The sequence below is a fragment of the Hesperophylax consimilis genome, chromosome 7, assembly GCF_061612785.1.
Source record: "Hesperophylax consimilis isolate HC1 chromosome 7, BYU_Hcon_1.0, whole genome shotgun sequence".
NCBI lineage: Eukaryota > Metazoa > Arthropoda > Insecta > Trichoptera > Limnephilidae > Hesperophylax > Hesperophylax consimilis.
In genome coordinates, this window is record NC_142842.1 from 7,273,159 (window position 1) to 7,295,692 (window position 22,534).

At 32.5% G+C, this 22,534-nt stretch overlaps 1 protein-coding gene across 1 annotated transcript in view; it reads right to left on the reverse strand.

The window, feature by feature from the left end:
* LOC149422253 (uncharacterized) overlaps positions 1-22,534 on the reverse strand; it is a 218,902-nt gene that overhangs the window by 164,162 nt on the left and 32,206 nt on the right. The window contains exon 2 of the mRNA XM_089633684.1: positions 11,962-12,011. The gene's annotated coding sequence lies outside the window, so the exon portion shown is untranslated. The remainder of the gene's footprint in view (positions 1-11,961; positions 12,012-22,534) is intronic.

Consider the following 22,534-nt stretch of genomic DNA (forward strand, 5'->3'; position numbering starts at 1 on the left):
GTACAGACAAATAAGGCAATTTTAGGGGTGTGATAATAAAAATTACAGAAATTTCAACCCTCTTAACAAATTATCAACAAAAAACTTTCATGCTATTATCGTGCAAAAATCTGGAGTTTACAAATAAATTTGATATTTGTTACACCACAAATTTATTTATCTTTGAAGTATAAAACATTATTATAAATTAATGTATATATTATGCCATATTTAAATATTATTATCTCATTAAAAAAAAACACGACTTGACAAATTTTGATCTCCACGAAATCGACCCAAAACTCCGAAGTAGGTAGGAATACATTATTCGTTGTGAAATAATATAATATGATGTGGGCAAGTTTTGGTTCCAAAGGGCACTGGGCATTGGTGTGTGTTTTCGTTGTGAAACTATATCGAAATCTTTCTGTTTTTCATGAAAGGTCATCCACTGGTCAGGTCGCTTTGATCGTTTTGAGATTGCTTGCTATCTATACCAATACGTGTAAAAGCGTGATTTTAATTCAGAAGAGTAATAATTGTTGATAACATAAACTATTACGCATTATGTTCGTGAGCAGTTGTCTTGATTTTTAATACGTTAATATGAACATTTTTGCAAAAAAATGATAGAGACAATACGACGTCTTATCTTATTTTTGAACAGATATTTGATAATTTGGATATACCGTAGCGTCCGTAGTTTATCATGGGAATAACATTAAATTACCGTAGCGTCCGTAGCTCATCATGGGAATGACATTATTACTTGGAAAATATAGACAGAGAAAGCTGCGCTAATTTTCGGTATCGTGAAGCAATTTAAGAATTTTCTGCTTTAGTTAAGTATATTTTGATTTGAATTATTTTGTCAATTCACTGTTTTTGTGTTGAAAATACAGACTTAGGACTGAAAGTGAACACTTGTTCAGTTGTTCGTAAACAAACATGTTGAATTAGAAAGAAATAATTGTTGTAAAAAACAGCTCACTGAATCTCAATAGTCGTTCGATTCCGGTCTATTTACTGATGTTGTAACTTTGCCAAAAGAACAAAAGGAAAAAAAAAACAGATTGACGTACGATTACAATCATATCATTAAATACAATTTTTTTACCAACTATAAAGCCAGGCAACTTCCAAATACGAATTTAAACACTGCGAAATAATCGAAAGTATTTATAAAACACAATGGATTGACGTTCGATTTTTATTAAAATTTTGCAGTTTGTATATTTTGACTTTTACATACGAGGATAATATATTTAACCTTTCCATATTCGACATGAGCCACGCAACTTCCAAATCTGTACGGTGTGAAATAATCGAAAGTATCCCTGCGAACGGGACCCATTCGATTTCTAGCAAAAGCGCACGCGTTTTTGGTCAGGAAGCGAGAGTGAAAGTTGAAATACGGAATATGGCCTGTCCGCTATCCGCTGGCCGCTGTCCGTAGCTGGATGTAACACCTCATATGAGCGAGGTTGATGACTTTTTTATTTCCTTCAATTATGCGACCGTTCATTGCGATAATTCCGACAGGGGCAGGGACGGTTCGGTGCGACTGTAATAATAGGCCTTGTATATTATGTGAATATTTCGACGACAATAATATTTTCCACTCTTTGCTCTTACATTGGAAAAAAAACAGAATTATTATTGAATTTCATTATCATCAATATAATAATTATTAATTAATTAACAATAATAAGATTTTGCCTACTTTATCGCTTGTCTGATGTGATTTGAACTTACAAGTTCTAATTTTGAAAATTAAAAGTTCAATGAACTTTTGCCCTTATATACCCTTCACTTTACACATGCATCTATGCACCGACAATCGAAATTAGTATGCTAATAATTTTTTTACAGATAATTTTGTGGACTATATTAGGTCTTAACTCCAGGTTAACTTTTTAACAGTCTAAACAGAGTGTCATGTTTGTTTTAAATTAAGAATTTTACTCATTTTGTGAATAAAATATAGTTTTAAATAAGTGGATTCTGAATTTTAAACAAGGTTTTAGTTGTGGATTTCCTAAAAATCATACAGATTTTTTTTTCTCGCTTATTTTTCTTTTTCATGACACCATCGATACGCATTTTGGCCTTGCCAGTTAATAGCTTGCTTACTTTCTTACCCAGTACGGCCCTGGCCGTCAGTAAGATAATCAGGGATGTGCCAGAACTGGTTCTTGACTGCGCTTCAGAATCATTAGAAAAAAATTGTTTAATTTTACCCTTGCCTCGTTTCATCGATGCCTTGGCCGTCGGACATACAAAGAGGTTATCACAATTTTGTTTAATCAAATTACCACGTTATATGTATGCGACAATGTGCATATAATTAGGAGTACGTACATTAATTTGTTTTAGCTTCGAGAATTTTTTAAGCAAGAAAATTTGGGGTATTGCAAATGTGACTGTCCATCATCAAATCATCGTTTCTCAACCTTTTTAGTGTCACGACCCTCAATACATATTTTTACGTTTATCAAAGTTTTACAATAATAACGTGAAAATAATGTGTAGAATGTGAAAGACTCACGACAAACTGATTGAAATATCGACTGACGAAATTCTACAGCTATAATTTTTGTCTAAAGATTTAGATAAGTTTTCCAGATTTAGATTTGAATACGGAAGCTTTGTAACGGATGCTTTCAAAATATTGATCTAATTTGCAATTACTTGTGCGAAAATAGTTTCTCGCCTATAGTGGCTTTGAAAACATTTATTAATTAAAAAATGGTAGAATACAATAGAATCCTCCGCCGCTTATCTCACTAGGGAATTCCTGTGAGATGAGCGGCTTTACAATTATATTTAATCAAATAAGTAAAGTACATAATACATACATAGCTATTATTTCAAATCAATTTCGATTATATCAAATATGAAAATAATGTGTTTATGTGTGTTTCAAATGTTGATAAAATTATAGAAAACCCTGTTAGTGAAAACAATTCAATATTCGCGTTAATTAATTAATTAACACATATCTGTTAATTAGTTCATTAAGAAGTAGGTTTATTATGTAACACTTGAGTATGACTTATTTTTTTAACGGGCTGAGACCCTCCTAGACATGATGACATTCCTGACCCTGAGGGGGTCAGGAATCCCTAGGGATTGCTACCCTCAGGTCGATAAACGGTGGTGTAAATACTGTAAATCATTATCATGTATTTAGGTATTACCGTTCTATATTGAAATTCATCGGTCACCACTAACTTATAATGACCGAAATTTTTGACTGTGTAGTTAGTGAGTGTTGCATTTTGTTACCAACCTGCTACAGATATCTAAAAAACTGTTTAGTAAAGAAAACCTCCAAAGTTACAGCAATGTTTGGAACGAGATGACGTGGGAAAAACCTCGAGTTCGATCCCTGGTAATACACAAAATGTTGAGTTGCGGTTTAACGACTTCTTAAATATGTGATTTTTAGGTAAGGCGACCATCGAGGACAGGTCCGCCCACGCTGAAAATTCCAAAAAATAACATTTGTTATATTATACCTACACATTTATATATGTTTAAAAAGTACCCATGATGGTGTGGACGGTATGAACGTCAACTTCAGCATACTCCGGATTAAGACACCGTGATCTTATTTGGTGGGTCGAAGTGGGCGAAAGTGCCATCGGGGCCAAACCTGTACTCCGTGTGGGCACACCTTCGAAGGACTTGCAATATAATAATGTAATACCTGTAGACATTCGAGTGGGTGTACCAGGTACAGTCGGCGCAGAACACGCCAGTCCCCTTGGCGGGCGAAATCTTTCGCAAATGATAACTGGTCCAATTTATCATTTCGATTCCGAGCTTGCCAGATGTTTTTATCTCGGGATTATCTGCACCATCTCATTTCCTGAATCTCAGAATTATTATTGCATTGCGACACTTTGATAAATTCAACAGCTGCTGTTTTTGCATTGGTTGTTTGGAAGCACCTATCGGATCTTTAATTATTTTTACCATGCTATCAAATTTACGATTTTAGTGATTATGCAGTCTAAGTATAATTAGCTATAGTATTAAATTGTTGTATAAGTAGGTAGGTACTACCGTTTTGATATAAACGTGCAAAATGGGATTCTAAGGGACAAAATGGATAATGAATTAGTGACAAAACTATGTGTGACCGTAAGAAAGATGTTTAGGAAAATATTAATCGAATAATAATCTCGGTTGAGATCAAACGAAAAGTTTGCTTCAATAAAATAAATCTTTTTGAAAAGTATATTATCAGTTTATCGCTTAGTAAATTACGGTTTAAAAAAGATTTAAGGCTAATAACGGTAATTCTATTTAAAATATGAATTAACGAATTAAGTTAGATAATAAATATATCAGCTGTCGGATATCAAAAAAAATCTCTGCTTATAAAGAAGACCAAGTAAAAGTAACAAACTCATCTTTAATTTTCTGATTATTTCGTACACAATTTACATATTTATCAAACCAATTTTCATTGATTTTTCTGAATGATAAATAATCTCGGTTCGTGTTTGCATCGCATTTCGACTAGAATTTAATAAATTAATATCTCGACTGCAATTGATCAACACAAATAATTAAAACTAATCTACGATCCTTGTTTTATGGTAAAATGATAAAATTTATTAGTACAGTCTTTCAAACACGCTAACACACAGATCAAAGAGCGTACATAAAATATCTACGATTAAAAAAACATTATTACTTTTGGTTTATCAATCGTTGTTCGTTGGATACCTTTTTCTGTATAAATGAAAAACATAATTTAGAAAATTTCATCAACACTGCATGATACAAGGAATATATAAATAATGCGTGGGCGTGTAAAATACATTAACAGAAAAATACCGAATCGATTGAATATTCGTAACTTAAAATAACCGATTACAAATAAATTGCCTGTCATTACAACATATGAAATTACTATTAATGTGTATCATATTGACGTACATTTTTTATTCACGTATGTTTAGAAAAATGACTCAAGCGCTTTAAGGAATCTTTAAACTTGATAGGCCAGGTCAGAAGATTGATATTGTAGAAATTAAGGCTGTCACCGTGATCAACAATAATTAAATTTGATAAAGTAGCAATTAACAAGTACTCTAGACACAAGGTTAGATGAGCGTTTGACATACATGTTTCTATCTTATATCTACATAAATAAAAGTCAATGTTCATACGCGTGTTCCCTAGACTTAAAAACTACTAGCTTTCACTGAAAATTACAAAGTTTGTTCTTATTAGTGCCAGTGTGTTTAGGGAGACATGGATAATACCAAGCATTGCCAGGTTTACTAGTATTTAATAGAGAGATCTTATAAGTTAAGACAAATAATAATAAATATTTGATTTTCACTTGGAAACTAACCCTTGTGTATGTTTTGGTAAAATAAACCTCTCGAGAATGCATTAAGACGAAACAGATGTTCCGATTAGATTCTTGATTTTTTGCGATTCTTATTCAAATTATGAATAATATATAAGTGTCTGGTACTTACAATGATTAGGTACCAACTGGTTTCAGTAAAATGTACCTAAAATAATAGTTCTACATTATGATTTCTAATTGAATCGGTGTCCAAGAAACAAGTTAAGTCTCATGTGAATAGTGGTTACGATTTGTATCATTTTGTCACATTTTTTCCAATGGTACCTAACTACTGGTACACATATATATATATACAGCTATATACTAAAAATCTCTTCAAATTGTTGGTAATCCGGTTAAAAACGTAGTTACAGGCCATTTCCTGATAAACTTTTAGTAAATTCCTAATGTATCGGAACATGTGTTCATGCATTTGCATTTGCCTTGATAGTGACGATGACGAAATGAAAAATGACACAATGACGAAAACACGTGTTCAGACATCGTGATAATACATTAATATTTTATTAAAAGATAATGAAACCTTTCAATTCATTCGTTAAAGACCTGCAATCTCTATATATATAAGAATAATTCGAAGAGTTTCTTAATAAAATAGCAATATTAAATATCAAATTAGTCATCAGTCTCCATGCATACATCTACGTATATGCCCTAATGTTGGTGGTCGAGTAATAATTTTGTAATAATATAATAAAAATATGCAATAAAAAGGACAAAGCTTCGTCCAATCCAAGAAAATTCTTGAGGCAATTCTTCCTCGTCCAATTCTTGAGGCAATCCTCGCCTTGTAAGTCGTTAACATACACAATTTGAATTATTATATTTACTTAGGTTCATTTGTATGAAGTTCTCTTGTACGGGTAACTTTAATAAATATTATTCTTCTACTTGCCGAGAGTGTGTGGGCGGTCTAGCTTCAGATGCCAGAATCAACACGCGATGTATTCTAATGATTATGAATTGATTATACCCGCTGGATGACATCTCAAATAGTGCCTCGCCATCCGTTCTGCTATCATTAATCTAAAGATTTTAACTATTAAAGGTACACAGTACGTATAGCGTTAGATAATTTGGGTGTTGAGCGTCAATAATACATCAACTCAATTGGATGTGGAATGAAATGGTGAAGGGCTATTAATAGTGAATTTTTGTTTGTTTGATGATCTTAGTGGCAGAGCGACTAGCTTTCCCATTATTTACTGACTACATTCTATGTGAATAATGGTTCCTGATATTATTTGGAGTACAAAAAGTTTATGAAAATTTGGTATCTGCTAACTTTTTTTTGTTCAACTAAAATCGAGCTTAATCAACTTATTTTTGAAAAAAATGTAACAAATATTATAAGCATGAATTATTATCCTGAAAAACCGATCCACATTGAAAAAATCTCCCGAGAAAAAAATAATTACCGTCAGGCATTCAGAAGTCTAAGGGTTCAATTCCCGTCGGCATTTATTTTGCTTTCGAGAGATTTATTCCGGCTAGTGATTTTTGATTATAGTTTTTTGTAGTCCTTTGTGCTATGCATAGAAACCTTGTCTTATAAACATTAGTTAATCATTTAAATAATATAAATAATGTCAAACCAAACTCCTTACACACCAACACTAAACCAGTCTTTAATTCTGACATACACCAGCACAAAACACGATCACAAAATCAAATACATTTATCATCATCTACTTACACGACCAAATTTGGAATTAACTTCTTACAATACATTGCACACAAACAATATAACGCATTACCTAGTAATTTAAAACTTCCGGCAACTAACAAAAAAACATTGACAAAAGCTCTTAAAAGATATTTCCTTAGCAGTTTCATTAATGACTAACACAATCTTTCTCTGGTACTCCATAATAACACCTGCGTTTATTTATTTTAATGTATTTATTTTAATGTATTTTATTTATTTGCCTTGTCCTTTCTAATGTTGTCTTTCCCGAAATGAGTTTTATAAACTCATTGGGAATAATACATTATTAATTTGTTATCATTTTGTAATGTATTATCTTGTAATGTATTATCTTGTAATAAAAAAAAAAATAAAAAAAAAACCGAAACCAAAATTTTCTCTTACTTTTTTCCAAATTGTCAGGAATCACCGGTTAAAGTAAATCAGGTACGTCTCTTAACATCCTTTACAGATCCTCAAGTTCCGGGCAGTTAAGAAAAGTTGTTTCTAAGTCAGATGGAAATATGTAATTTCTATATTAAATCTGAAAACATTTGTATTTACAAAACGAATCATTCTTGAGACCAACATTTTTTAAATTTATTTTTAACAGGTAGGTAAAATGGGCGCCTATAATAGTAGAAACAGGCGTAATCATTCTAGTATGCTCTGTTTTCATACAAAACGTGTTAGATGGAAGATTTTTTATGTATTACCTTTCTCTGTGACTACTATAATGTTTTTGGTCTCATGGAATCTACCACTTTATGCGTTAGAAACAAATTGGAAATAATGAATGATTCTCATTATTTCGTGCAAACATTTGCATATTTCATTGGTAGTAAACTTGTTAATAAACCTGGAGAATAATACATTAAGATTGAGTGTTTCCCCGTAATAATCCATGGCAGATTTATGCAATCACATAAATCATAGTGTTTTAAGACATAGAAGGTACAGATAATACCATGCTATTTCAATTGATTGACTATTGAAATATATTCACTTAAGGCGAAACTTAATGCCAAATCACTATTTTGATTATTCTTTATAACGAATTGGTGTACATGATGAGTACAAAAAAATATGCTTTAGATAAATTGAAGGTTTTCTTATCGTTTTACTTGAGTAGAATACAAATAAAAAATAAATTACTCAATAAAAAATATTAATGTAAGCTACTAAAAAAATATTTTTTCAATAGAAATGTATGACCGCATAACAACTTTAAAAAAATTCAGTATTATAGCTAAGATTATCTGTGACAATTTCACTTGATTAACTTTTTTGTTTTCTTATAAAATTATTTACAAAATAAATAAAAAACAGTTTTGTGCTTGAAATCGAACGTTTCTAGACTCCGTTTTCAAGCGATGTTAATGCCTATTACCTACAATAGAAGGTAAACCAAGAATATGCACATTTTTGGCTTGTAACTTTGTCTTAAATCGATGTACCACTTCGTGTGACATTTGGAATCGGGCCGCTAACAATAACACTCTTTATGTAGATGGCCATAAGGTTTAAATTCCCTTTTAACACCAGTCGCCTGTTTTGATTTATGCAAGAAAAAAAACATCGCCAAAAGTGTGTATAATTATATTTTTAGATATTCAGGCATAAATATTTAAATATTTTACGATCATTTTCTAAAGAACTTAATTTTCCACAGTAAATTCGTAGGTAGGAGATTTTGAATTTCAAAGCAGTTTGTACAAGCGTTGTACTTAATTTTTTTCTGATTGTTAAAAATACTCGATTATTTCAAAGGCCAAGATGTGTTCCACTCGCAGTACATAATTGAAAAACGTATAATATTACTTTACTTTGTAGTGCTTCGCCTTAACTATGCATAAATGCCAAAACCATTTAAAACCAATGTTTTTGAGATGTAGAAACTGATTATAACTGTCAAAATGAAAAAAAGATGTCAATAACTAAATGCCAAAATGTTAATCGTGTATTATTCGAAAGTTGTTTTTGCCGCGGATCGAACTTTTTATGCATAACTACATATATATTATACACAATCGAGCGATGTTTACCTAAACACATCATGGTGAAATACTAACTTCTATTCATTGATTTCTAATAATATACATGGCATTCATTACATTACAAATTGACTATAACGTTATGCATATTAGATATTTTTATATTATGTGAATATAAATTAACCATGAACTAAGATACATTATGAATTATTTGGTGTGTTTCATAAATGACTGAAAAACAAACATACTTATATAATGGTTAAAAAGCCAGGAAATAAACACAAGTTATGTTAAAAAAATAACACAATAAAAATTTCATGTATTTTTTGTTCATATTATTATTGTGTGGTAATTCTATTAAGGCGATATATGACTCTAATAATGGGTTTGCTCGACGCTCACATTTTAATTATTTCACTTGCTGCTTTACTTACGTCGCGTCGTTAAGATTCTGGCTTTATTTTAGGGTATTGTCTCGTCTTAAATAAGGCAATTCTAATGTAATTTTAACTCGGACCTTCACACGACGGAAATGCGTTTAAGCTTTATAATGTAGGTAGACAATATTATTATGTAGGTTTAGTAAATTGTTATGTTTTGTCCATTTGTTTTAAATTTTTTCCTCGAGTATTACAGACAAAAGAATGTTGTCACTTCGTGGAAATTTAAGTGGGTAATTTTTTTAATGTAGACTAAGTTATATAATCATTTATAAATCAGCCATCTTTGTGACACCTCACAAGAGCGCTCCTCTTTGTAGGATGTAAAGGCAGAGGAACTATGTTGCCACCCGGTTGGGCTGCGTTGTGAGGCGGGTTAAGTTAGGGGCTGTAGAATTTATTGATGCGGTTCAATAAAGGGGTTCAGATTACATGCAGGAAGAAAACAGATGCCAGTAGCTCGTTCCACATACGAGCCGACTTACACAAAAACGACGAGTCTCATGTAGCCAAGGTCAACTGTTAACGACTGTTACGTTCGTGTCCATCAAGTTTCGCGCACATGCACCGGGGATCAATGCAACTAGCTCCTTAGAGCAGGCTCTATAAAAATACCCGTCGAATGGACTCAGCATTCTCACATTGCGTCTGTGCACAAGAGACGGCAATCGGTCTGTTAACAATGGATTAACAACCAGAAGGACCTCCCTCCTTTGCACAGAATCAATTTAGTTTTTCAAGTATTGTGGGGCTTTAGCCAAGAGGTGAATTCTTGAAATTTGTATAGAGTTAGCAGTTGGTCACATTGAAGAATCTGTACAAGACGTCCAGTTCTTCTGATATATGCATTTTGCAATTGAATATGCACGAACATGTCATTATCACTAATTTAAGATTTCACGATTAGCACATCTTGGCATAAAATATTGACAAGATTTCACAATAAGACATAAATAAATACGTATTAGTGACAAATAAAACCCACAATATTACAAGATTTACCCAGTAGCACGTTGAAAGAAATTAAAGTAATTTGCAACATCTGTATTTAATAAGATTGTTTGAACAAATAATGCAGCCACACAGAAATACACATGTTTCGGAGAAATGCAGCATTAATTAAAATGCCTGAATGTTCCGAGGTGGATTGTTTGGTTGACTGAGGCATTACTATATTTAGCGAGGCGCGTCACCGGTCGAGCTCTTGAGGTAACCTTCGGTCCACCTTTGTCAACTTTTTAAGGTGTATCGCGTTTCGCGATCACGGTTTTTCAAATGCTGTTTGATTTTTCTTATGCGTGCAAATATGATAGTTCATATTACGAGAATATATCGATTTTTTTTCAGAATTTCTCGTGCAAAGTTTTCGTTAGTTTTTTAACACCTTTAGGATTTTTACTATATTATGTTGCATAGTGCAAAGGTACTTTACTATGTGTAGTGGCGTAACTTGATAAAGTAATTGTTTTAATGCCAACAAACTATCGTATATCACACCGTATGTGATTGTGCATTTATTGGAATCGAATAAATCTATCTTATTCGTGTTCATTGAAGTAACATAGGTATATATATATTTATTAAACTTATTTATTTTTTTAATGTATATTGTTGATTGTCTTATTTATTAAAAATAAGTTTTTGTTTCCAAAATACATCAATCATTTTTTATGGAAATTATGGCTGCTCCGTTCTCTATATAGTAGAAATTTGAAATATAATTTGTGATTGAAAATATTCGGTTTTGCTTCCAAATAGTGAGGAAGTGCTTCTGATATCTTGTTTTGAATATAGGCCTCCTTCAAATGCATCAAGATCTACCAATTCTTGGCAGCAATCAACCTTCTGAAACCAGCAGTTCAATCCACCAGCTAATATCATCTTCACCTAAATCTACTAAAAGGTTTTATTTTGTATCATTCCTTCACTTCATTTTAATACACAATAACTTTATGCAGTTATTTCTGATGAAGTGGACATCGTCCGCAAAGCATGTTGATTGCGTATAAAAATTTGGGATCTAAATACAGTTACTCGTCTGTTTTATTGTTCGTCTGAAACCGCCCGACATTGTTCACACAAGAGAAACTCATTGAAAGGATCGTTGTGTGATATTGTAGTTAAAAAAATATATAGTGATGGGTAACATTGACGAAGACGGGAGATAAAAAAACCGACCATTGAAATGATACGAGTCCCAATGTGGAGATTCATGAAAGATCTAGAAATGCAGGCAGTTACGAGATATGGAGACTTAATAATAATTGACACCTATCACATTAAAGTGGCTTGTGGTATTAAAGGTAATTTATAATTAACTGATTTGTGTCATTTCAGTGCTAATAAAGTTATTGATTAGTAAAGTAGACAAGAATCAAAGATAGGAAAATTATAATTTTTACCATTTTCCTAGATGTTAGAAGAATCAAGTAAAATTAGTACGTAATACCAGAAAATGCGACTTACTTGTTGAAATTGTAAACGTCACAAGCACACAATAATCCGTGTCTGATGCTCTGAAAGAAGAAGAAAAAACACACATTAATGAAAAGGCATAATAATGTACACACATTGCAAAGCAGAACTGAAGAAGCCAAAACATTAAAATAAATGAGCTCCGGCTTCAAAATTCCACACCTATTTTTAGATGAAATTTTAAGATCGATATCCGTTTTAAATTCAGCAAATAATCTCCTTGTCCGTTCTAGAATCGTCTAGTCAATGTTATCCCCAAGACAAAAACCCGTGATAGTGTAGGAACCCAAGATGTTTTACAATTCCTCCTCGTCCAAGGAAGAAGACTCCAGTTTTAAGATACTTATAACTCATCCGATTTGAACTCCTCAGGTTTTGTGATCAGATTGCAGGTGTGGCAACCGATACATTCCAAAAAAATTCCAGAGATGGCAATCTAACCAATGCACAATGGTTAATGCGTAGATACTGGAGGTGCCACATACCAAAACCATAGATATAAATTAAGTCGAAGGATCCATACACCTTATTACAAATCTTTTATGTAAAATGTATTTGGTAAAAATTTAAAGAATTTTAAAATCGTCTCTAAATATACGGATTTAAGCTGTGTCGTTAAATCACTGAAGTGAGTAAAGATTTGCAAATATCACATCAATTTTATTGAGAATAAACAAAGGAACACCGCTTGACTGACCACAGTGGTCAAGTTGTTGAATGCGGTTTGTTAATTGCCTAAAAACAAACGGTTGGGTTCACATCCCTGGACATAAAAATAAAACAAATTGTACGATTCGAACCAAATCGTAAATTAGAGCCGAAGACGAATCCATAATGGTGTTGACGATTGTCGGTGATTCAGGGAATTCCTTCAACAAATCCTTCAATGACTACTTGAGCGATTAAAACCCCGCGTTCAAAATAATAACAGACAGTAAAAAAAACACATTGTCTAAAAAATGTACCGCACTTTTTTGTGCACTCTAGACTGCACTGTACTACTACTTACTGTCTTAAATCAAACTATTTAATGATAGTATTCGACTTAAAAATAATTAATTGATTTAAAGCATTTATGTATGACTTTACTGTGTTATGCACGCCTGTGATGAGTTTCAGCATGATCGGAGGTTGGGAAGTGGGTTAGTTTCCACTTCCAAGATTTGCATTCATTAGTTCACGAAAACAAAAGCAAAATTTAAAAGGATCTATTTTTTTTTAAATGAACGCTTTGATGGTTTGGACAGGTAGAACAATTGAATGGAAAACGGAGTAACAGGGGGATGACATTAGAATTCGGTGATGCTCCAGAAAGACGTGGCACGGTTAGGTGAGTCTTAAAGACGAGTCTCAATCTCGGTATAACCGACAGAAGAGACAATTGATTGTGAATGAAGCAAGAAGTGTTTGCCAAGACCCAAGACATACCCTATACCCCTAACCCTGCCAAGAAATCACAGTAGAGTTAGTTTGTTAGCTAGACTCAGAAGTAAAAGCACTATTTTATGTCAAACATAACACACTATTTTCTCACTAGAAATAATTTGCGTTCAATATTTCTTGACCACCTCTGAAGGAAAATAGCGTGGTCAAAATGTTAAGTTAAGTGGAAAATAAGATATGAGAATATTTAAAAGAATCAATATATTCAAAAGTGATTTTAATATGAGTATGCTTTCGAAAACCAGTGAAAATAAATATAAAGAGATTGCCCGTGAAACATCAAAGTTCGAACAAACTTCTCATCTTCAGGTTGATTGCTTCCTTTTTTACAAACCTTGTGAATTTATTCCTGTTCGAGCATTTAGTTCTATTTCGTAAAGAATATTATAAAACGTAAATCGATCACGATTCTCCGAATAGTAGATCGGCCCCGCACAACTCACCGAAAGGTAAGTTCGGTAGTTATGGATTGAACACGCTACGCCAAAATGTAAAAAGAAGGTAGGCACTGGCAAATTTAACCAATTACTAAATATCTTCCAGTTTGTTCCCACGGTTCAAGATTTATCTATGAAAGTGTAAGTGGATGAATTGCTCGTGGATCAAATTGCAGTAATGAAAAAACACTTTTTGGGTTCAATGTACACGATTTGCACATGGACAAAGTAATGCACGGTGAAGTATTGTTTACGAAATGTATTCAGCTCTGTGCATCACGAAATAACTCTAGGAAATTTAACTGAATAACTAATAGTAGAAATTTAATTGAAATTTAACTTACTAACTTTCCTATCCCCTATATTTGCAATCGAGCATAATCCATTTGTACCATTTTATTTTATTTGTGGGTAAGTACCTACTTGTAAATTCCTACCTTGGCTTTGTGCGTATGTCTACATACATCCCTGTCTGTTTATTTTTTGTTTCTTCTTGTTTGTTGTATTTAACCTCACTATTTCTATTTTCTGTACTGTTTTGTAAGTGAAACTAATAATTTTGATATCAAAATACCAATGTAAAATTGTGCCTATTAACTCCCGTCAATGTATTGTAAGTCCCTCTTGTCCTACGATGAGTTTTGTAACTCATCGGAATTGCTCTAGAAAGAAATAAAAATAACAAACAAAAAAAATAAAAAAATATTATCTGACATTTTTATTATTTTGCCATAAGATTATCATAACTTCTGTAAAATGTGTTATTTATTTACGCCCATTAAAAAGGCTTTTAAATATACTAAAAAAAATTGCATTAAAAAAGATAAATATTGTACAAATTTTTTTATAAAGGTACATTATAAGAAGTAATATAAAAATGTCAATTTGACACCTTCAGTCATAGAACCAATGCTACTTTGGTTCAATGGCCGAAGGTGTCAAATTGTATTAATACTATTAAAATTGGACACCTTCAGCCATCGATCGCACCAATGCTCCTTTGCTCATCAACAGTTTCACTAAATAAATCAGTTCTACTAGATGAAAACCACCTTATAGCTTATATTGATGAACTAAATATATCTAAAACAACGTATTTACCACAGACATAGGAATTAATAGACGAGAAGATAATGGCGAGGGGTAAAATCAACTGTTGAAGAACGAAGGGCGTAAGGCTGACTGTGATTCGTCAATAAATCAATCTGACAGTAAATAGGCATCTCGCATTATAATATCACCATTTACTTCTTAAAAGTAAAATCTGCTTTTGAATGAATAGACATTTTTACATGGGAGCGCAAATTACTCGCCACGTTATGAACAAATTTGCGAAGTCCAAATTCGGCAAAAAAATTCGGTTCTATTTTCAGAGTCGAATATTTCGTTTTCGAAGTATTTAGTTAAGACACTTTTATAAATGTTCATAATTTACTTCCCAGCAACCAACCAGCTTTGTGTTTCGCGTCCAGACGTTTCTCGATGTGATAGTAACAACTGATTCATATTATACGATGTGAATATGCTTAAAATAAAGTAAAATAATGCTTATATATGGAATGTAATACGACAATTGGGTTTATTCTCTTTTTCACATCTATTTTTACAAGTTTTCATAGTACAAGTCAACATTTTGCCGTGTTATTTCGTAAAATGAACCGATGATGCCTCGACCGTAGTTCGCACAAGAATGATGACGTCACGTTTTCAAATTTCACTTGAGGCCATACGCGAGCCCAGCCGGCTCCAATGGAACCGGTATGGGGAGTGGGGATAATACGCTTTTAATCACTTAGGGCAGGTCTACTAATATTCATATGTCTATGGTATTTACAGATATATTCCAAATCTTAACATAATGCAACCCGAGTATTTGATTAATTTGATCGTACCATGTTTTTCAAACATGCTTTCAGTGTCGCCTTAGTGAAAGACGACCATCCAGAATCGAAAAATTGACTTTTTACCATGTTTAGTGAACAAATCCGAAACGCCATCAAACTTCTACATCTTCTTTTTCCCTATCTCTTGCTTCTCTCCATTCCTTTCAGCATCAAAGCATACCACAATTGGATGCCCCAACAGAGGTATGCCATAATCCCCGGCTCCGGACGGTTAGGAGTAGTTGGGAGTCTTGTGCGGTTTTGATACAAAGAAGTCTTTCGGAGACTTCTTTGTTGTCACAAAATATTGCATTAGTGGAACACAAATGAGCCTGAAATATTGCGTAAAAACTACGGTTGATGCAAGTCCTCACACGGAGAACAATATTCCTGTTAAAAAAGTGACAACATGCAAATTTCTGATAAAATATTAATCATTCAGAATATATCGAGAACACACGTGTTCATACATAATAGGAACATAAGACGTTATGTTACTAATATGTATCAGTATTTCAATATCAATATCAGTATTTGTATGAGCACGTTTTCCGCCGTCCTCATAAAACATTCGCTTTTTTACAGATACTCGACAGGAATTCTATCAATTCATTCGTTGTAGGCCTGCAGTCCCATTATTAACCAGAAAACGAATAAATTGAAAGTTTTTTATAAATCAACAGTATTTATATCAGTAAGTTTTCTCCACGCACTCGATTTCCTAAGGCTGCATTTTTTTGAAAACTAATAGAATTACCATATTTGCTTTTAAGTTAGTCGATTACATAAGACGCCATTTGTAATAAATGAGAGAGCATCTTCCGATGGGTTGATGACTTTTACGCCACCTCTCAAAACGAAAATCTGTATTTCTAAAACGGAACCAATTTCTTAATCTGCTGTCCAAAACTAAATAAATAACTTAACATAAAATATAAAACGAAAACACCCGTCACTTAAAAATGTCAAGGTTTGGTTTTTATGTTGTATTATTTAAAGTTTTATGATTTCGTATAACAAATAAAGCATTGATTTAAATGTCAGTGAGACCATAAAAAATATAGTGCAAATAAATTATGTAGTTGATTTAATAATAGTGCCAAGTTATTAATGGGCCTGAATGACCACATAATCGCCGATAAAAAAATAATGTCAAATTTGGACTCTTGTTAGCAGTTTAATGTCGAGCAAAATGTCTTCAAGGTTGCATAATTCCAATACAAAAAATTCGAATTCAGCTTCGGAAGATTTTCGTGACCAGTTGAATGTTGCGGTGTAAATAATATGACAGAGTTTATTCATTTTACCAAGGCTTTTGGAATAAATGGTCGAAAAAAAAACAATAATTTATTTGAAATTTTATATACCTAGGCGGAATAATAGAGACTAAACGACGTCACAAATACGAAAAACCCAATAGAATATTTGCAATCTATATGCACAAAGGTTATTAAGGTTATTAAATTGTTTCATAGAATTTGAACAATGCATCAAATTTCAACGTTTATTTGCAATTTCTGTGAATGTCCTATTCAAGTTTTGTTTATATGTAATCATAGGCCAGTTACTTCACAGAACTAAAATGATGAAATAACTTAAAATGAACTTTCACAGAACTTGAAAGTAAACTTTGAAATTTGAAGAATTGTTCAAATTCTCCGAAATAACCCATTCTTAATCTACCAAGAAAAGAATATCATATATATTGGTAGAAAGTGGTCACTTTGAAGCTTCACTTATTGATGAAAACAAAACAGTTAATTTGTTAATAACCACGGAATTTTATTTATTTAATGTAAGATATCATCCTTCCCTTTCTTATACCAATTCGAAACCTGGGCATGATACATACATACAAAGATTGTAACAGAAATTGCAAGTTCAATACCTATCAGAGTCGTAAAGTTTTAGTGCAATACAAATAATAACCTTCCGATGAGTTACTACATCGCTATGCAATATTCTTCATCAAAACTTCACTAGTGCAATAGTAACATTCATATGGGTTACATCAACCTTCTTATGAAAATCTTCACAACGCTCCTACTTAATCCACGCGTGGGTTAAGTAGGAGCGTTGTGATTTGTGAGGTCCCTGATTATTTCCGAAGTGAACTGGAACTGTCCTAACAACAGAAAAACTAATCACCTTGTCCTGAGAACTGTGAGCCCTTTTCATATAGTCTTATGCCATCCTCTTGTTCCAATTCCATTGGTTATTTCTAACATACCGCAATTTGTTGGTCCTTCGAGCCGGATATTTCAAGAAATAATTACAAATAGTTTGTTTTGGAATTACCATGACATATAGTTGTCTCTTTCCAATACATGTATTTACGTACGTCTTGTGTCTCGTTCCAAATAATAAGGTAAGGTTAAACAAACAAATGGTAAGGTTTATAAAGTGGTAAAAATAGGTTGTCATCTATGTTTATTCACATCACTAATGCCTGTGTTTATAAGAATAATGTTTATAGTAGTTTGTTTTTGCTTGGAATATACATAGTCATTGTTTTCGATTTGGAAACATGTTATCGAAAGTTTACAAATAATTTAGTATTCCTAATGCCCCCAGGATCACAAATTTTCAAGACTTAAACAATGTGCGGGCAGACGCAAAGGGAAGAAGTGTAATAAGAACACTTAAGATAATGGCCTCATAATCTACTAATATTTTAATACATGTTTGAAAATACTAACAGATGTTTTAGAGTTGCGTGACTGCCCGTAAATATCTCACATCTCCCTGCAGGAAGATGATAATTAAGTTTATGCTGAAAATGAGTAAGAGAAGGAGAATTTAAACAGTTTTCACTATTTTTTTTAAGGAAACTAATAAACTAAAATGTTTTAATACTAGTGATTCTGTACCAGCTCACGCCCAAAAAAGTGTTTTTTTTTTAATTTTCTCCAATTTAATAAATAAAAACCAAAATTTCCTTTAAAATGACAAGATTTGTAAGTGGTACTTAAATATCTACCCACTCAAATACACCCTATGCAGCTTAGGTAATATTAAAAAAATCATTAAAGGAATTAAACAATTTGACCAAAGAAAGGTCATTATCTCAAAGAAAGTTATTTTTTCTATTTTTTTTCATTCACGTAGGTACCTTAATAGTATGCGAATAAGAAAGTCCAACTAAACACGATTTCACATTTGAAAAATTAGTATTTACTGAACCACTAAAATGGCATCTTGAAACGGAACTTAGAAACAAATTTAATTTCAGACGAAATGCTAAACAGTCGAATTAAAACAGGACTTTGCTACGCTCTGTAAATTATTATTTTTGATTAAATATCTCAGCTAATACGCACATCTAATTATTTTATGAAGAGGGAAAAACTCTCAATTGATCGTGAAAATTTCTGCTTTTTCTGTCTAGAATTTCTAGCTTAACGGCTATGGATTTAAGACATATCCATAAAGATGCTTGTAATTTCAAGAAATCTGTTGTAATTGCAGACGGAAACTAGTACGTCTTTCTATAACAATCATATGGGCCCATCACCTAATTCACATAACTAAGATTTCTCTTCTGATTGGTTATTGAACATCAAACACGCGAAAGTTTAGAAAAAAATGTTGGGATTCAAAAAACCACAGAATTTTTTTGGTAAATAAAAATCATCTACGTTCTACAACACGAAGAGTACAAGTTAAAAATATGACAGCCGACAGCTACAAACGAACGCAACGGAAGACAATCTCCATTATGTAATTCCCGCAGCTGACAAGATATTTTCTATCAGCAGTACCGCCTCACGTATGATTACGTCAATTTTCGCGTTGTAGCGAAATAATAATTCACCGTAACCAATACAGAAGCAAAACACACGACGGTAGGTTATTACTTATTGCATTCGTAGTCAAGACACTCTCATCTGCCGCTTCTGATGACTTCAGTCAGCATTTAAAAATCATACAAAAAATTATTCTCCATGCCCAAACAAACAAAAATATGAAATTTTATAGCTAACACTAGGAGTCGAGAGGAGAATTCAATTTGTAATTTTACCCAGTTGTGATTTTGTACAAGGGCGGGTCGAATCGCTCTTTTTGTGCTTGGAAATACCGTTGAGGTTAAATAGCTCTTTTGATGAAGTTGCCGAAGAATGTTGACCTTTGATTTTTTCTTTCTGTTTTGTTTACAGTGTTCGAGAAACTTGCGAAACATTGCTGGGATTCAGTGTAAAGTATATTTTGTTAATTAACTGAGGTCAAGGACTCAACGAGTTTATTAGAGTTTTACTAACCAAAAGCTGATTTGAGTTTTTATTTATGTTTTATTAATTAGGAAGAAAAACCGGAAAATCTTGCTTGTTATCATTTTTTGGAGCGATATTATCAGATAATTACGCTAGTCCACTAAATAGTTAGTGCATTTATTAATTTATCTTAATTCAATTAATTAAATACAGGAATATGTCGTAAAATAAGAGTAATCGCATGGAAAATGATGACTTGGTCTTATATGAATTTATGAATATCAAAGATATTACCCTTACATTTTATTATCTTTTATGAATGACTACCTAACTGGGATAATTCGTCAAGTAATAAATGTTGCTTTAGACATATACAAGTACCTATTAGATAAACTATTCGATGTTTTTACACGTGTTTTTCAACAAGATCACTATTTGAACAAGATCACTATTTAAATGTCTTTAAAATTACTTCAGCCATGTCTAGTGACCACATCTGAACAACCAGGCACTCCCTTCTCCCTTTAGCTTCATAACATACCCCAATAGGAAATGCTACAGTTCTCTAGGCAGACGGGATACAATACAAAATAAGAATACTATCTCAGGTTTTATCCTGAGCAGGTGGAAATAGGATTGCGGAAAGGGATTAACATTCCTCGCTACGTGAGAACATCTGTGTCGTTAGATGAACCTGATAGATGTTCTCCGGTACGAAATCTTCAAATGTTGCTGTGGGTATAAGTTCTACTCGGATCCGACTGTGCAAAGGCCGACGATTCATGTTACATTGTGGAATAATAAACAAATAAAAAGTTGAGAAATCTACGAGCATCTGTTATATGTCTCTTACAGAAAACTGACGCCACTACAGTGATTATCACTGATTATGGAATAAATTATCGTGTTCTACTTCTGATCGTATTGCTCAGTGATATGCATTGAAACAATTAATATTAATTAATTATGTAATGCTTTGTAAGTAGTCCTACATCCTATGTTGTACGTGGGGAGTATTTTTTATACGTAGGTTCACATTTGACATCTAAAAACCATCACATTTGAGGCTTTTTGCGTTCTTCCTAAAACTAAAATACGTCGTATTCACTTGAATAAAGAGATTCGACAGATTGATGCCCCTAAGTATGTACAATTTGGCTTTGTAATAAACAAAGTATCCGAATAACATCGAATTATTATGATTGTGGACGGATAATTTAAAAGGAATTGTCAGAGCAAATTATTAATCATCAAAATGTGTACTATATAATATTTTTGTAATGTAATTTATTAGTACCGTAGTGATATGTTATTTGGTACCGTCATAATATGTTATCAACGAAAATCGATAAAATATTCTTAGATTGCAGTTTCATTAATTAGGCCTGTTAATTTATTAATGGGAAAGTTCTCTCCTGGACCCAAAAGTTACAAGTATCAAACCCGTCGTGGGCCAGTAAAAAATATAAAATTTTATTATTACTTTATCGGTTTTTGTATGTTTTAAATAAAACAAATAAGAGTGCATTCGGACTGAGTTTTACAGTGGACGAGGCTCTCAACTGACCCTTGAACATGTCACATCGTTTAGTTACCTACTGGATCGTCTATTTCCTTTTTATGTGTTCAATAGGAGATATATACATCAAACAAACACGCACGGGTTTGTTACGCTAATTCTCTTTCTAAACTAACGCACTGTCTCCTATTGAACACAGAAAAGGAAATACCGGATCTGAATATTTAGATTCGCCTCAACCCTCTTTTTTCTTCCCTTATCTTCCATGAATCTCCACTTCGTGAATCCACTCTCCCATGAATATCCGTCAACAAAATTCCCAAAATAGGTGAACCATAATGTCACTGACTCGGATATGATAAAATGAAACGTTAAAATCTTTTTAAATGGTCAGTAGCAACAAAAAAACAAGTCTTACCATGCCAAATTTAAACACTTTGATGGAGGAAACATTTTATATCTGCCAAAACAATTTGAGGAAAAATAATAAATTCACATCGACACTATAATATATTTACTAATATGTGCGATATTTTCCCACATCATTACATTAGTTGAAAAAAATTTCAATGCACGTACGTTCAGGTGTGCTGACCCAACGAAATATATTAAAAGGGGTCAGAGTGAAGGTCACATTGAGCAAAAAAGAGTCGTGGTAACTTAATACGTTGGTAGAACATATTTTTACCGTTATAATCAGTTACAATATTGATTGACATAATGATTAAAATAAAATTTAGAGGACTATTTCTAACCATGATTGAAATTTTTTAAATCTGAAATCTAGTGACAAAATTGTAAATAACGAAAGAGTTGGTAGGTAATTAAAACTATGAACATATTTTTCCCGTGATGCAATATTAGGTAGTTGAGGAAAAGTCTAAGAAATAATCATTATTAAAAATTAAAAATATGCTTTGAAAATGATGTTTTTCTAACTTTTTCGAAATAAGGATACAAAATAATATTTGATAGAACGAACAGCGAGTTTGAGCAAAGTAAACAGATTCCGACCTGTATTATGGTCTAACTGTTAGTTCTGTGAACAGTAGACTTGGCGTAGTGTTGATT